Source organism: Dermacentor andersoni, chromosome 4 (genome assembly GCF_023375885.2).
Source record: "Dermacentor andersoni chromosome 4, qqDerAnde1_hic_scaffold, whole genome shotgun sequence".
Classification (NCBI taxonomy): domain Eukaryota; kingdom Metazoa; phylum Arthropoda; class Arachnida; order Ixodida; family Ixodidae; genus Dermacentor; species Dermacentor andersoni.
In genome coordinates, this window is record NC_092817.1 from 123,622,940 (window position 1) to 123,635,437 (window position 12,498).

Below are 12,498 nucleotides of genomic sequence, written 5' to 3' on the forward strand. Positions count from 1 at the left end.
GACCAAGTCACGCGCACACGTGGTCCAATGGCGAATGAACCCGTCACCGCACGTCTTCATTTTTTTTCCCTTTCGCTGATCACAGAGCCCCTCTTTGCAAAGCTTTTATACAGTCGTCCTAGCTTATCGGCAGTGCCTCCGAGGCCAGCAAACGCCTTCGAGAGCAGTTGCTACTTGCTGAAAGGAAAAATGCACGAGACACACACTGACAGTGAAGAAAATTTATTTTACACCAAATGTAAGAAATATAATATGTTCACTTCCGGGCCCAAAAGAAAGCACATTTCTGCCCCAGTAAAACAATTGTCTGGATTTTAAAAAAGAGCACTGTACATTGTAAGCATGCCAGTTGCTAGTATTCTACATGTCCTAATACAATGAAATTAGTAAATGAAAGAAATGCTAAGAAATCTTATCTCGTTTCATACTGAACTGTAACTACAGAGCCATGTGTTTGAACTGTTACTTTGTACTGACGCTCCACACTTTTGCACAGACTATATATTGAGCTCACTTGACTAAGAGTAAAATTTCATTTGGCCTAGTTGGCACATAATTGTGAACTTAAAACTTACAGCGCAAACACCTAAGACGAACCGCAAAAGGCAGATACGACACACGCTGGCACTAACTGACAACTTCTTTATTTCTTCGTCGTCGATGCATATATATGCCCTAGGCCACACAACTGCACAGGCGCACACATTACATTACAGAGATCTCCCAAATTATCACATATGCAAACGTAGGAACTCAAATTCAGATGGGTGCAGGGACAAAGCTATGTCACTGATGCAATTATCATTTTGCCTTTTTATGTCGTAGGCCTCTAAGGCAAGCCGCGCAAGCTCATTCATGCTTTCGCCATGAATCGACGTCCCATCAAGTCGTGCCTCACAATTTTTGCAAGAGTTTATATGCGCAACAATGTGCACTCTTCTATCTACATTTTTGTTTACTTTTTGTGCATGTTCCCTGCGCGGTCCCTTAAACACATAAGGTCATCTATCAACTCAAGAAAATTGCTTGCAGGCATAGTGTTCCTTTGGCGTTTTCTGCACCGAACAAGCTTTTAAAGCTATGCTCCCGCACCTGCGGAGAGGGCAGAGGAGGACGCCGAATTCGGCATGATGCTTCATACATGTTGTGCGCGGTCGGCGTGGTTTATACAATTCACTCTCATGTGCTAAGACATAGCTTGGCTAGATAGGGCATTGCATCAATGAGCGACTCAGGGAACATGCGCAACAAGTAAACAAAAATGTAGATAGAGGAGCGCACCTTGGTGCGCATATAAACTCTTGCAACAATTGTGAGGCACAACTTGATGGGACGTCGATTCTTGGCAAAAGCAAGAATGAGCATGTGCGGCTTGCCTTAGAGGCTTACCACAAGAAAGGCAGGGCGATAATTGCATTAGTAAGATATCTTTGTCCCTGCATCCATCTGAATTTGACTTCCTAAGCTTGCGTATGTGATAATTTGGCAGATCTCTGTAATGTAATCTGAGTGCCTGCGCGGTAGTGTGGCCTAGGGTTTATATTGCATCGACGACGAAGAAATAAAGAAGTTAGCACCAGTGTGTGTTGTATCTTCCTTTTGTGGTTCGTCTTAGGTGTTTGTGCTGTAAGTTTAAGTTGCTTGACTAAGCCATTCCTAATTAACAGTGGCTGGTATAATGAGGCCGATCAGTGGTATTTTACATGGACTAGCACACAAATATGATAAATGTCAAAGTACTAAATTAAGAAATTGGGACTCATCACACAAACAAGCTACATAATTTAGTGCTGGATTTCTGAGCAAGCTATTAAAAATTATTGTATTTTACGAGCCAGAACCCACCTTCTGATTATGACACATGCCATAGCGAGTAACCCGAATTAATTTGGACAACCTGGGGTTCTTTAACATGCACCTGTCTAAGTACACAGGTGCTTTTGCATTTCGCTCCCACTGAAATGCGGTTTTGTTTAAGACTACATTTACGAAAGTTCCAAACACGATCCCCCCTATATTTTTACAGTGGGTGCTCTTTAAATGGAGCCTCAAGGTGCCAGGGAAATTGGTTCCATTTACCAGGCATTATATTTACTGAGAGACATTGCAGAGAGCCAACCAATTATCAGGATGGTGTCCTATTTAAGCGGCAGTTTCGAAGCGATTTTCGTTTATCGAGATTCCACTGTAGTCCATAATAGTGGATGAGTTGTGTTCTGCATGGACACATTAGCATGGCTACCATGTTTAGTTGAATATTGTGCAAGCAGCAACATTTCACTGTACCCAGTGCAATATATAAAGCCAGCAATGTCACATGTTGCAAATGCAGCCACGAACAAGTACCTTCCCTGATCATATCCAAAAGCAGCATCTTTATACGAAATTAGTCATGCTTTCTCCCGTTTAAGTGCCTTGTTTTCAGAAATCAAATCCTCCTTATCACATTGACCTCCAATTGTGTCATTCCCCGAGCTGAGGTCATTTGAGATTGCATTTAATTGCCCTTCAAATAGCATATTGGTCTTATTTAAAAAGCACATGGCATCACAGTGACCACCTAGACATAGAATTCGAGCTGCAACACAGTAGCAAACATTCTGAGGTAGAAGTCTAACTATTCTTTTGAATTTGGATGCATGCTCAAAACACTGCTACGCAATTGCAGACAGGGCTGATAGTGTAGCAACCAGGACAGATTTAACGGACATAAAGGAGCAAAATTGTGTGAGCTTCGAATTACTATTCTCTCTGAGGAACCATGCTGTCCAATTATAAAACGGGGATCAAAATAAAGTAATTGGATAGCAAATCTGCATTTCATTAAGTAAATAAAATACTGTTCATGCTACCTTCCAGGGTGCACACTACATTCCCTTTCCTTGAATGTGAATTTGCTACCTTTCCATGGGTTGCCAAATGTATAGGTGTATTGTTGGTCAAGGGTGGTGGAATGGATATAGGTCTCAGGCTAGAGGAAATATTTAGAGAAGGAGACTTGCCAGGTTGAACAACGAATGTCTCAGGCTGGAGCCATTTGGTTCTCTTGCAAAGATGTTGCCTCCAGCTTGAGACTTCCTTTGTTGGACAACTGTTGATGACTAATTTCGCCATCTTTTCATTTACCCTCGTCTTATTCAACCTATTGCTCCACGCAGCAGCTGCACTTTCTTTAAAAAATAAAGATATTAATGAGCTCAAAGGCTTTGTGCATGGCTGCATCCCCAAGTGCAAAAATTTGTTTGCAGAGTGAATGACAGAGTTGGTACCTTTCTTGAGAATTCAATAGGAAGAACCAAAAATTAAGCTAACAGACTGGTTATGACGACAAGTAAACATGAATTGATGTGGAGTGCCATTTCTTCATTTTGCACCAGGCTTGGGGCCAGCCAGACTTCTTCCTAAAATTGAGAAAATTTTTCTAATGAAATACATATTAAGAGTATTTTCTTCATAATCTGAAAATTTAAAAACATGGTTATTTGGTTATTCATATTTAGTTGGGAACAGTGCGAAGGACACTGACGAAGTAAGGGCTTATGCAGTAATGCCACATAGTGCTGGCTGAGAACAGATTCAATTTTAGAACAGACAAACAGTTAAGTACTTTGGAATGCTTCCTAAAAGCCATAAAAAACCAAAGCAGGAAGCAGTTGTACAAAATAATGTATGTGCATGAAAAATGCATCTGATCATCGGTTCGCAGACATGTATGCCATTTGCTTGTCAATTAACAAAACACGTGTTACACTGAAACATTTCTCCTACAATTTGGCAATTCTGTGGGCTTTCATTATTGCTCGGGTCAGTTGGTTTATGTTGTTACTGCTACTAGTGTACGGTGAAGTGTAATGTAGATGGGCAAGTACTACTGACAACTATGAACATTGGCAAATTTTGCTGCACCAGGATAACGCATGCATTGTCCCGCTGCAGCGAAACTTTCCAGTAAACATTCACAGTTGTCTGTAGCACTTTCCCATCTGTCTCACCTCACACTGTTCCATCTATAGCGCTTCACCATACTGTAATATGCACCACCGACACAAAATTCTACCCTTCTGAAGTTCTTACTGCTACTTCGCACTCGTCACATTCAGGCCGCCAGGCGTACTGAGCCCAATGTAGTATAACTGCATAGACTGGCAGCTCCTGTCATGGACTTATTCTGGTGTAATGGCACCACAGAAGCAAACGAAGACAAAGACATGCAGGACACAAGTGCCTAACCTCAACTCTCGCTTTAATAAGAAAACAGACATCATATACATCACATAGTGACAGGAAGTGATGTCATTAATTCAAAAACAAATTCTTTGTGCAATGTAGCTGAGAATGACTGATGCATTTGTCCTTTTCGTGCTAATCTGCCAAAGCTTAATTATCTTATGTACATCTGCTCATAATTTTTGGCTACAAGTTTTTATGAACACAGGAACGAACCAATCTATTTTGCAGTGCATCACTATGTGCGAATGAGTTATTCCACACAAACTTCATTAGCCGCAATCTCAAATTAATACAATGTGTGTATGCAATGCAAGCATGACTGGATGGGAATGGCTGACTGTACATAACCTCCGTTGCACAGTGCACCGCCTGCAAATTGTGCTGCACGCAACAAATTAATTTGTTTTCCTGGCTTGTCTTTTTTTCTCATCAGAGCAAATCTCTCATCACATGTTTCATACAGAAAAAAAATTTCTGCCCGTAGAGACCAGCTACACAATTACCCATGAAAATTACAAATGCATACGAAACAACTGCAACCACTTTTTTACTTCATCTCATTCATTATATTCCATATTCATGCCTAATTTAGTTGCGCAAATCATTGTTTTCTCAGGCCCTTGTTAGGAGAGTTTTGTGCTGTAATAAAAGGCAGAAGCCAAAAAAAGGAAAAGGTTGGTTGTGGTTGAAGCACAATATGCATCTAGTGAGCTAGGCCGCAAGCGTTGTGTAGTCTGCTGCCATCATAAGGCCGTGCCTACATTGGACAGATGGGATGCTCTATTAATGCGAAATCAGGGAAATTGAGGGAGTATGAGTCATCCGTGTGAAACAATCCTCCATCACACAATGTTAAATACTGCAAAGAATGTGACTGCGGTCCTGTGTTCCACAAAACTTGCGTTGTAGCCAGGTATTACGACCTGACAACATGCAAGGTAATTGTGGCTTGCAACATTTAAAAAGTATGACGAATGTATCAGTGATCCATTAGTTGCACTGCATAAAGAATTTCTTTTAACAGATATCATCACATCATGTCTCCACCTGTTATTAAATATTGCCTGTTTCCTTATTTTAAAGCTTGAAGTGAGATCCGGTGCTTGTGTCATGTGCGTACATATCTTTGTTTACTTTTTGTGGTGTCATTACACCAGAATTTATATAACCAAATGGCCACACACTGCTTTTGTCACGTTATAGTGGTGCTTGCAAAGCCTCCCAAACAGCAGCCTATTTGGTCAAAACATGCTTTTGTACATATGCTCTTCCAAATAGAAAAGCTATCAAGAAGGTAACAAGAATCAAGAGCATTAAGTTAAATCCACTGCAATGCTTTACTTTTTTCCTTTATTCCTTACACCTAAGTGGATAAGAAAGAGTGTGAATGTTACAGAAATGCACTAAATAAGTTGTTGAAATTATGCAAGAATGTTAACGCAACTAAGCATAGATTTATGTGCAATAATAGACACCAGTCTCAATTTCTTTCCTTCTGACATAAACATAGTATATCTTATTTCTTTGGCATGAAGGAAAGCATATGTAGACCAGACAAGCTTATATTTGAATGAGAGCCTTCACGATTAAGCACCACTATAATGTGACCATAAGAGTACATACACTGTAAACAGTGCCGATGACAGCCCAAATTTCATAAGTGCAACATGTTAGCAAAAGCAGCAACCATTAACCCAGAAACTAATCAAATCCCACAAAATAACAACAAGAAAAAAAAAGATTAATGTGTCAGCGCAGCACCTGTTCTCTGAAGTTACAGAAAAGTGGTATGCTTGTTAACAAACCTGAAACCACAGCACATTTGTATCTGACCACCCCCTGCCTCTTTATGTGCTTTTGTGCCTCTGACAAGGCATTACTGGATATTTATTTGCTTGTCTGTTGCAAAAACACATCAATTATTAGTCAGTGCACAGTGCACCATGCCATTTATCTATGTGGACTCACTTTGTGCCCTTAGCACTGCTCTCACCTATTCAGAACTAAGGATTGCAAAAAGACTTGTTCCACTTAAATCTACATGCCTTAATGTGTGGGTTGTGCAGTTGAAATAGGGTAATTGTAAGTAAAATGCATGACATGTTCTGATGAACTTTGTCTTCATAATCTAATTGTTTATTTGGGCACATAACCAGTCAGATCATTTGTACTAAAACAAGAAAACAAATTCAACACACTAGTTTATACTGGTTGGTGCTCTATTGACTTTAGTACACACATTGAACAAACGACAGGCAGTGAGAAATACCAACAACCACTAACTTCCACACGGCATTATTGGTCACATGTGCACGATATAGCTACAAAAACCCAAACGAAAGTAGACAAAGAAAAAAGTACATTTTAACAGAAAAAGAACAAGACAAAAAAACTTCTTTTGGTAGCTAAGTCACAATCAAGGTGTAAATGACAGCTATAGTTTGGCAAGCACACATGTAGTTACTTTGCTCAGTTCCTCGATATCCCAATTTCTTGTTTGACAGCAACACCAACGGGACATCTACGCATATCTATTGCACATGCCATTTTTGCTCGCTCCAAAATCCTTTCATGGTTATTCATTTAGTACCTGCTTCGCCTGTACTGGCATTGCAGGGGGGGTATACATTCTGTGTAATGTAACTTACATTCAAATCAAGCACACAAAGCAGGGAGGGAATTATCTTTGAAAACTATGCAAACAATTGCAGGCTGAAAAACCTTGCAGTCCCTTTGGTCCAAGGAAAAAACAATGTGAGGCATCACCTATAAGTAAAGGAAATTAATAAACCTTTTTAGTGTAATCTCTTTCTTGTGAGGTATGATGATAGCCTGATATGAATTTCTCTATCTCTACATGTTTGGAACAGTATATGCTTGAAATAATCTTAACTGAAGAGATTTCCCAGTCTTTTAAATCCTGCCATTGCAGCTTACACTGACTCTCAGTAATACAAAGCCTTTTAGTATGACTTCCTATTACAAATCTAACTGCCATATTTTGAACATTTTCAAGCAGACCAGCTGACTCAATATTATGGGGATTCTAGCAAACATGTACTTATTTGATTAGTGAATGCACATAAGCAAAATACCGCTGTTCTTTGAGGTTTTCGGGAAGCCAACAAAATGTGTATGGGTGGACACACGACAGCTACTACACCAATAAGCATCGTGGCCAACCAAAATTAAGTTTATTCCTATATGGGCGGGCGCGGCGGAGTGTGAGCAGACAATGGTCGGCTTTTTCTGGAGTCATATACAAAGGAACCCCAACATAACGAATGCACTAAAATCAGCAATTTGGTTTGTTGTACTCAGAGTCGACCGTTTAGTCAAATAAGTACATTTGCAAATGGATTGTTTTCCCACGGAAAGGGCCGCAGTCAGAAAACACAAATCTGAATGAGAAAAAAATTTTGAATTTGAGAGTCAGCGACCAAAGATACGGTTTCACGGTGTGTTAACGATACCTTCACATAGGTAGCATGAAGCAAACCCAGCCTTGCTTTCGCATCCACCCTGTCCTCTTTGATACTGCCACACACAATGGAACGATACCATCATGAAAAGTGCTGGCAGTGGAGGTGAATGCTTTGTCTGTATCAAACTTCAATGCATCTCTGAAACTACAGATTATGCAACCCCGTGTACTAAACACGTGGGAAGACTGTGCACATAATACCACGCCATATCAGCACGTCTAGTCTTTCCACACGCAGCAGATCACCTCTAGAACAGGGTGTGCAGGCTGCAGATGTGCTCAGCTGCGCTCACAGCCATGGCGCTAGAAAAGAAGACGCACGGACTGGGCCCTTCTGAGGGCCCCCTTAAAAGCTCAGTTTGTCATTTTTTGTTTCTGTAATAGGCTAGTGATCAAAGTGAACTTGCTTCATGCCTATTAAGAAATGTTGTACACATGGTAGAAAAATTATGAAAGTAGAACATTTTATTACTTTTCACCCCTCTCAGTTGGAATATCGTACAAATGCATAAGCAGCCATTTTTGCCTTGTTTCATCTAAGATGTTTTTTTCATGTTGAAAGAAAGGCATGTGTTTAAAAAATAAGCTTGGTTGCAACATGTAAAGGAATTATGTAATGTCACAAGGGTTCCTGAAATCAAAATATATTTGTGATTTCTTTGCGACTGGAACACTCAAAAGGAAAACGACCTTTTAAACAGACTAAGACAAAGCCACAGCACATGCACCCATACTAAGCCAGGGACTGTATCAAGCTGATATGAGAAGACTTTCAAGAAAGAATCTTTCCCGGTTTGGGAAAATTCTTAAAACAATGGTTAATACCTGGCCCCACGCCTTAAATCTAGAAGGAATAAAGTTCTTAAGCTACTCTGTGTTCTTTCTTGAACCCAACAAATGTGCCTAGAAAAATGGGTCAAGTCTACATCTTGCCACATCTGTGGCAAGGTGTGAACAAAAAACTTGCTTTAGCTGGCTGCAGTGCTCCCTGCGATGAATATTCAGACAGAAAACTGTTACCCCAGTGTGACTGTGCACCCAAGAAAACAAAATGTGGTAGACTACATCAATGCAAACGGAAAAATCTTTAGTCCATGCTTGCTGGCAACCTGTGTCTGTATTGGCCTCTAGGAGAATTGTGGCCCCCACGTGCTGGAATATTTCCGTGGCATAGAAAACATTGTGTGATACCAGCTATCAAGTGCTACCATGAAGTAGCTACCAGCTATCAAGCTATCAAAAGAGCTATAGGCAATTTTGCTGCAATAACAGTACTGTTTTTATAGCATTCGTTGTGGGGAGTGCAGCTTGCCCCTTTTGCCGGAGTTCTTGCTGAACGGCGATTTATTATCAGTTTGTTATATGTGGAACTTGAACAGCTTATATTTTTGTCTCCTCAATCCACACTTCTGCTGCACTTTTGCCAGCATCTCTACACAGGGTGTCTTGACTGAGGCCATACCAAGTAAGCACGCTACAAGCCTTGTGTGCATCGTTTTCATGACTCTTTCGAAGACCAAATTTCATTTTCAGTGACTTTATCAACTAAGTATCTAGCGGCAGCTTGAACATGGGTACTCATGAGAACTCGCACCAGGCTTGGTCAAATACGTCCAGCACTGCAGCACTGAGTAGTGAACCATGCTGTAAGAGTTGGCAACTAAATTGCCACCTTGTGATTGAAACTTTTCATCCTTACAATCAAGGCTTCAATTGCCCAGCCAGCGAGCTGCAGCAAAGGTGTGAACTATAGTCATCTGATGTCACATTCTATGTCATAGCGATAGCAGGTGATCCCTCCAGTGGTGGCCCTCAAGGCCAACAGGCATCCCTTTCTATGCACGTGCTTGTGTAGGACTGGGGAGATGGTGTCAGTTTGTTCTTCAGCATTAACACTGTTCACGCTGTATCAGGAACACATTTTCTTACTCAGTGCAATAGCCCTTGAACCTACATAATTGCCAATGAGTCCTTTGTCGACCAACCTTTCCTTTGCCATGTCATTTCCTTCTGCCTTGATGTCACAGCAACTTCAGCTATATGAAGCAATGATGGTGTTTGAGTACCCACACAGCCTTGCAGCTTTCCAACCTGAACATTGCTTCATTAAAAGCTGACATGATTTGGTCTCAGCAGACAGATCAGAGTTTAAAAGAAGCCTTAAACTTCTTTCAAAGTCATTCTAACCTTGTCAATAATCCCGTGCCTTTTGATGTGTTATTCAGCATTGTCCAAAGCAAGTCGGCTCTTAAAAATCAAAATAACAACTTTGTGAGGCCACCTACTAGGCTACCACTGTCTCTTCAGCCAGCCTGAAGTGTCTTGCAGCCATCAAAGCTGGAGTGCAAAAAAAACGACAAAGAAAAGTGTGGCAGACAAAATGCTCATGGAAATCCATATGTTTATGGACTGTTACACTGACTGAAAAAGATGGTGGCTTCCCAATACAGTCTTGATGTACGTAGCTGTTTCAGTCACGAATAAACAGCCAGTTGCGCAGTCCTGCACAAGCACAGTGTACAGATGCCCATGGATTAAAATTTGTTGTGTGTGCATGTGGTACAGTGTACCACATTTCATGTTCCTGAGGCTGCAGTACACTGGGAAGACTGGTTGCAACTTCAATAGTAGGCCCTTAGAGTATTGCAGCCCTTTGTTCATATTTTGCTGCAGATTGTATCAAATGCAAATGCAAATTGTTTTGCAGGACACGTCAGTTCAGTTCAAGCAATTAGACAGAGTAACCCAAGAAATAGTTTAAGCCTCGAAAAGGTCTTAATACAGTCCCTAGTTTAGTACAGGTTTTCGCCTGATGTTCTGGCTTCTACGGTATAATGCTGTTGCTTGCTAGGTACTGGTGGTGTGATGTGCAGACTCTCTTGTGTTGCTATAACGACAACTTGTAAAAAAGATTTTCCTTCCTAACAAACATTTGGATACAGTGCCTGTGAGCTCATCTTTTAACCTGTTTTTCATTTGATCTGTGCATTTACATTGAACGTAAACTAGAAAATATCAGTACTGAGAATCACAAAAGAACACACCTGTGTAACGATTCTGCCGAGATCGTGGGAGTGGTCCAGCCACAGGATGCAACGCAGGTAGAAAGGCCTCCTGAGTTAAAGCAAAATAACAATCGTTGTAAGATGCGAATAAAAAATTTTATTCTGTGAGGCTTTCGGCATGTATACTAATTACCACATTTGTATGTAAAATAGTTTTGCATAATAGCTGAGCAAGGTTAACGTCTCGCCCTGTGACTGTCAGCCAATGCTACTCATGGCAATGGTGGCAAATATGGCACATCCTTTCAAATGGAACTTTTGTGGGTTACATGAATTTAAAAGAACTTAGGTTTACATAATACATAACACCTGTGGTTAGAAGGATGTCTTGCATGCAGCACCAATGCCAAAAGTGGCACTGCTTAACACTTCCAGGGCCAGACTTAGTACATAAACAATACAAATGTGCAACAATGTGAACAGGTGGTTAGCTGCTGCTATAACTCAAAGATTGCATGCATCATGTAGATGTGAATGCAGCTCCCATCAGGAGCGAGTTGCCCTTTAGTGCACTTCTCTTCCTCTTTTGTCTTCATTGCATGTTGGTGCCATATGGTAATAATGAACAAAAATTAAGCACTTCAGTTCCCATTCTTGTTTTACTACATGCTGTAAAGTCATCTAAGTGCGCTTAATACTCTTAAGAATGTACTTTAGCCATTTTGTCAATATTTTTCGCTTGGCTTCACTACACCTTAATGTAGTGCAAATTCTAGACAATGCTTACAAAAAAACCTACTCCACACAATAACACCTCCAATTAACAGTACACAGTCTATGGCTTCGAGATGTGTACATACATACTTTATACATGGTTACAATGAAAATATAAGTGGCTGTTCTAATACGCACACTTAGCATACTGCATAACAGTCACCTGGTTCCAAAATGGCTTTTTGTTATCACACATAGGACGGCCACAACTGTAAATTTAATTCTAGCAGTAACTTAAGCCACGGCCAAAACCTTCATAGTGCAATCAATGAAAATTTTCGAATTTAGAGCAGTTAGACATAAACAGGGCAAGTAGTTTTAAAGTGTTAAATAATGAACTGTTATGGAATATGGCGGTAGAAGGCCATGCGCCTGAAACATAGGTACTGTTTATCATATAAGCACATTCTTATATTTTTGCTTAGTTTCCTAGGGATTGCATCAAACAGTTTGCTTGTGTAAATTTTGCTACATGGCTGTATCGTATTAGCCCTTATCTTTTCACATTTGGCTTACTGCAGCTTTATGCACATGCATAAAGCTACTACTGCTACCACTTTCTACACTACTACCTACTACCTACACTACTACCTTCAGCTGAAGGCCAAGCACTATGCTGTCCAACATACATGCATTTAACAACACCGAACAGTAGACAGAGAATGAGCAACTCTTTTAAAAAGTGCAGTTCTTTGGAGACACATTGATATATATCTGGAAAACAGAGATTTTTGCGAAAATTATAACTTAATATAATTGGTACTGAGCATAATGCATCTTGCAATAAACTTGCATTTACCGCACACCATTATACACACTGTGACCTCTGCAGCTTCTCCACAATCTGGCACAATGTGCTCAAGCTGCCTGTAAACCCTGGAAGGGGTCTATGATAGTTTAAGAAGCTTAGCAAACATGAGAAAGACCTAAAATGAAGGTCAGAGAGGCAAAGCAAATTTTTAACCATTCCTCTCTATGTTGCTATGAATGTCGAGGTTCCAGCAA

The 12,498-nt window shown here is 40.4% G+C and overlaps 1 long non-coding RNA gene across 1 annotated transcript; it reads right to left on the minus strand.

Annotated features, from left to right (window-relative positions):
* Nucleotides 1-206: 206 nt before the first annotated feature.
* On the minus strand, nt 207-11,112 carry LOC140217365 (uncharacterized). Its single transcript, XR_011893907.1, has 2 exons — nt 10,759-11,112; nt 207-3,401 (listed from the first exon to the last, which is right to left on the minus strand). It is a non-coding gene; the product is annotated as an uncharacterized lncRNA (long non-coding RNA).
* Between the last annotated feature and the right edge of the window lie 1,386 nt (nt 11,113-12,498).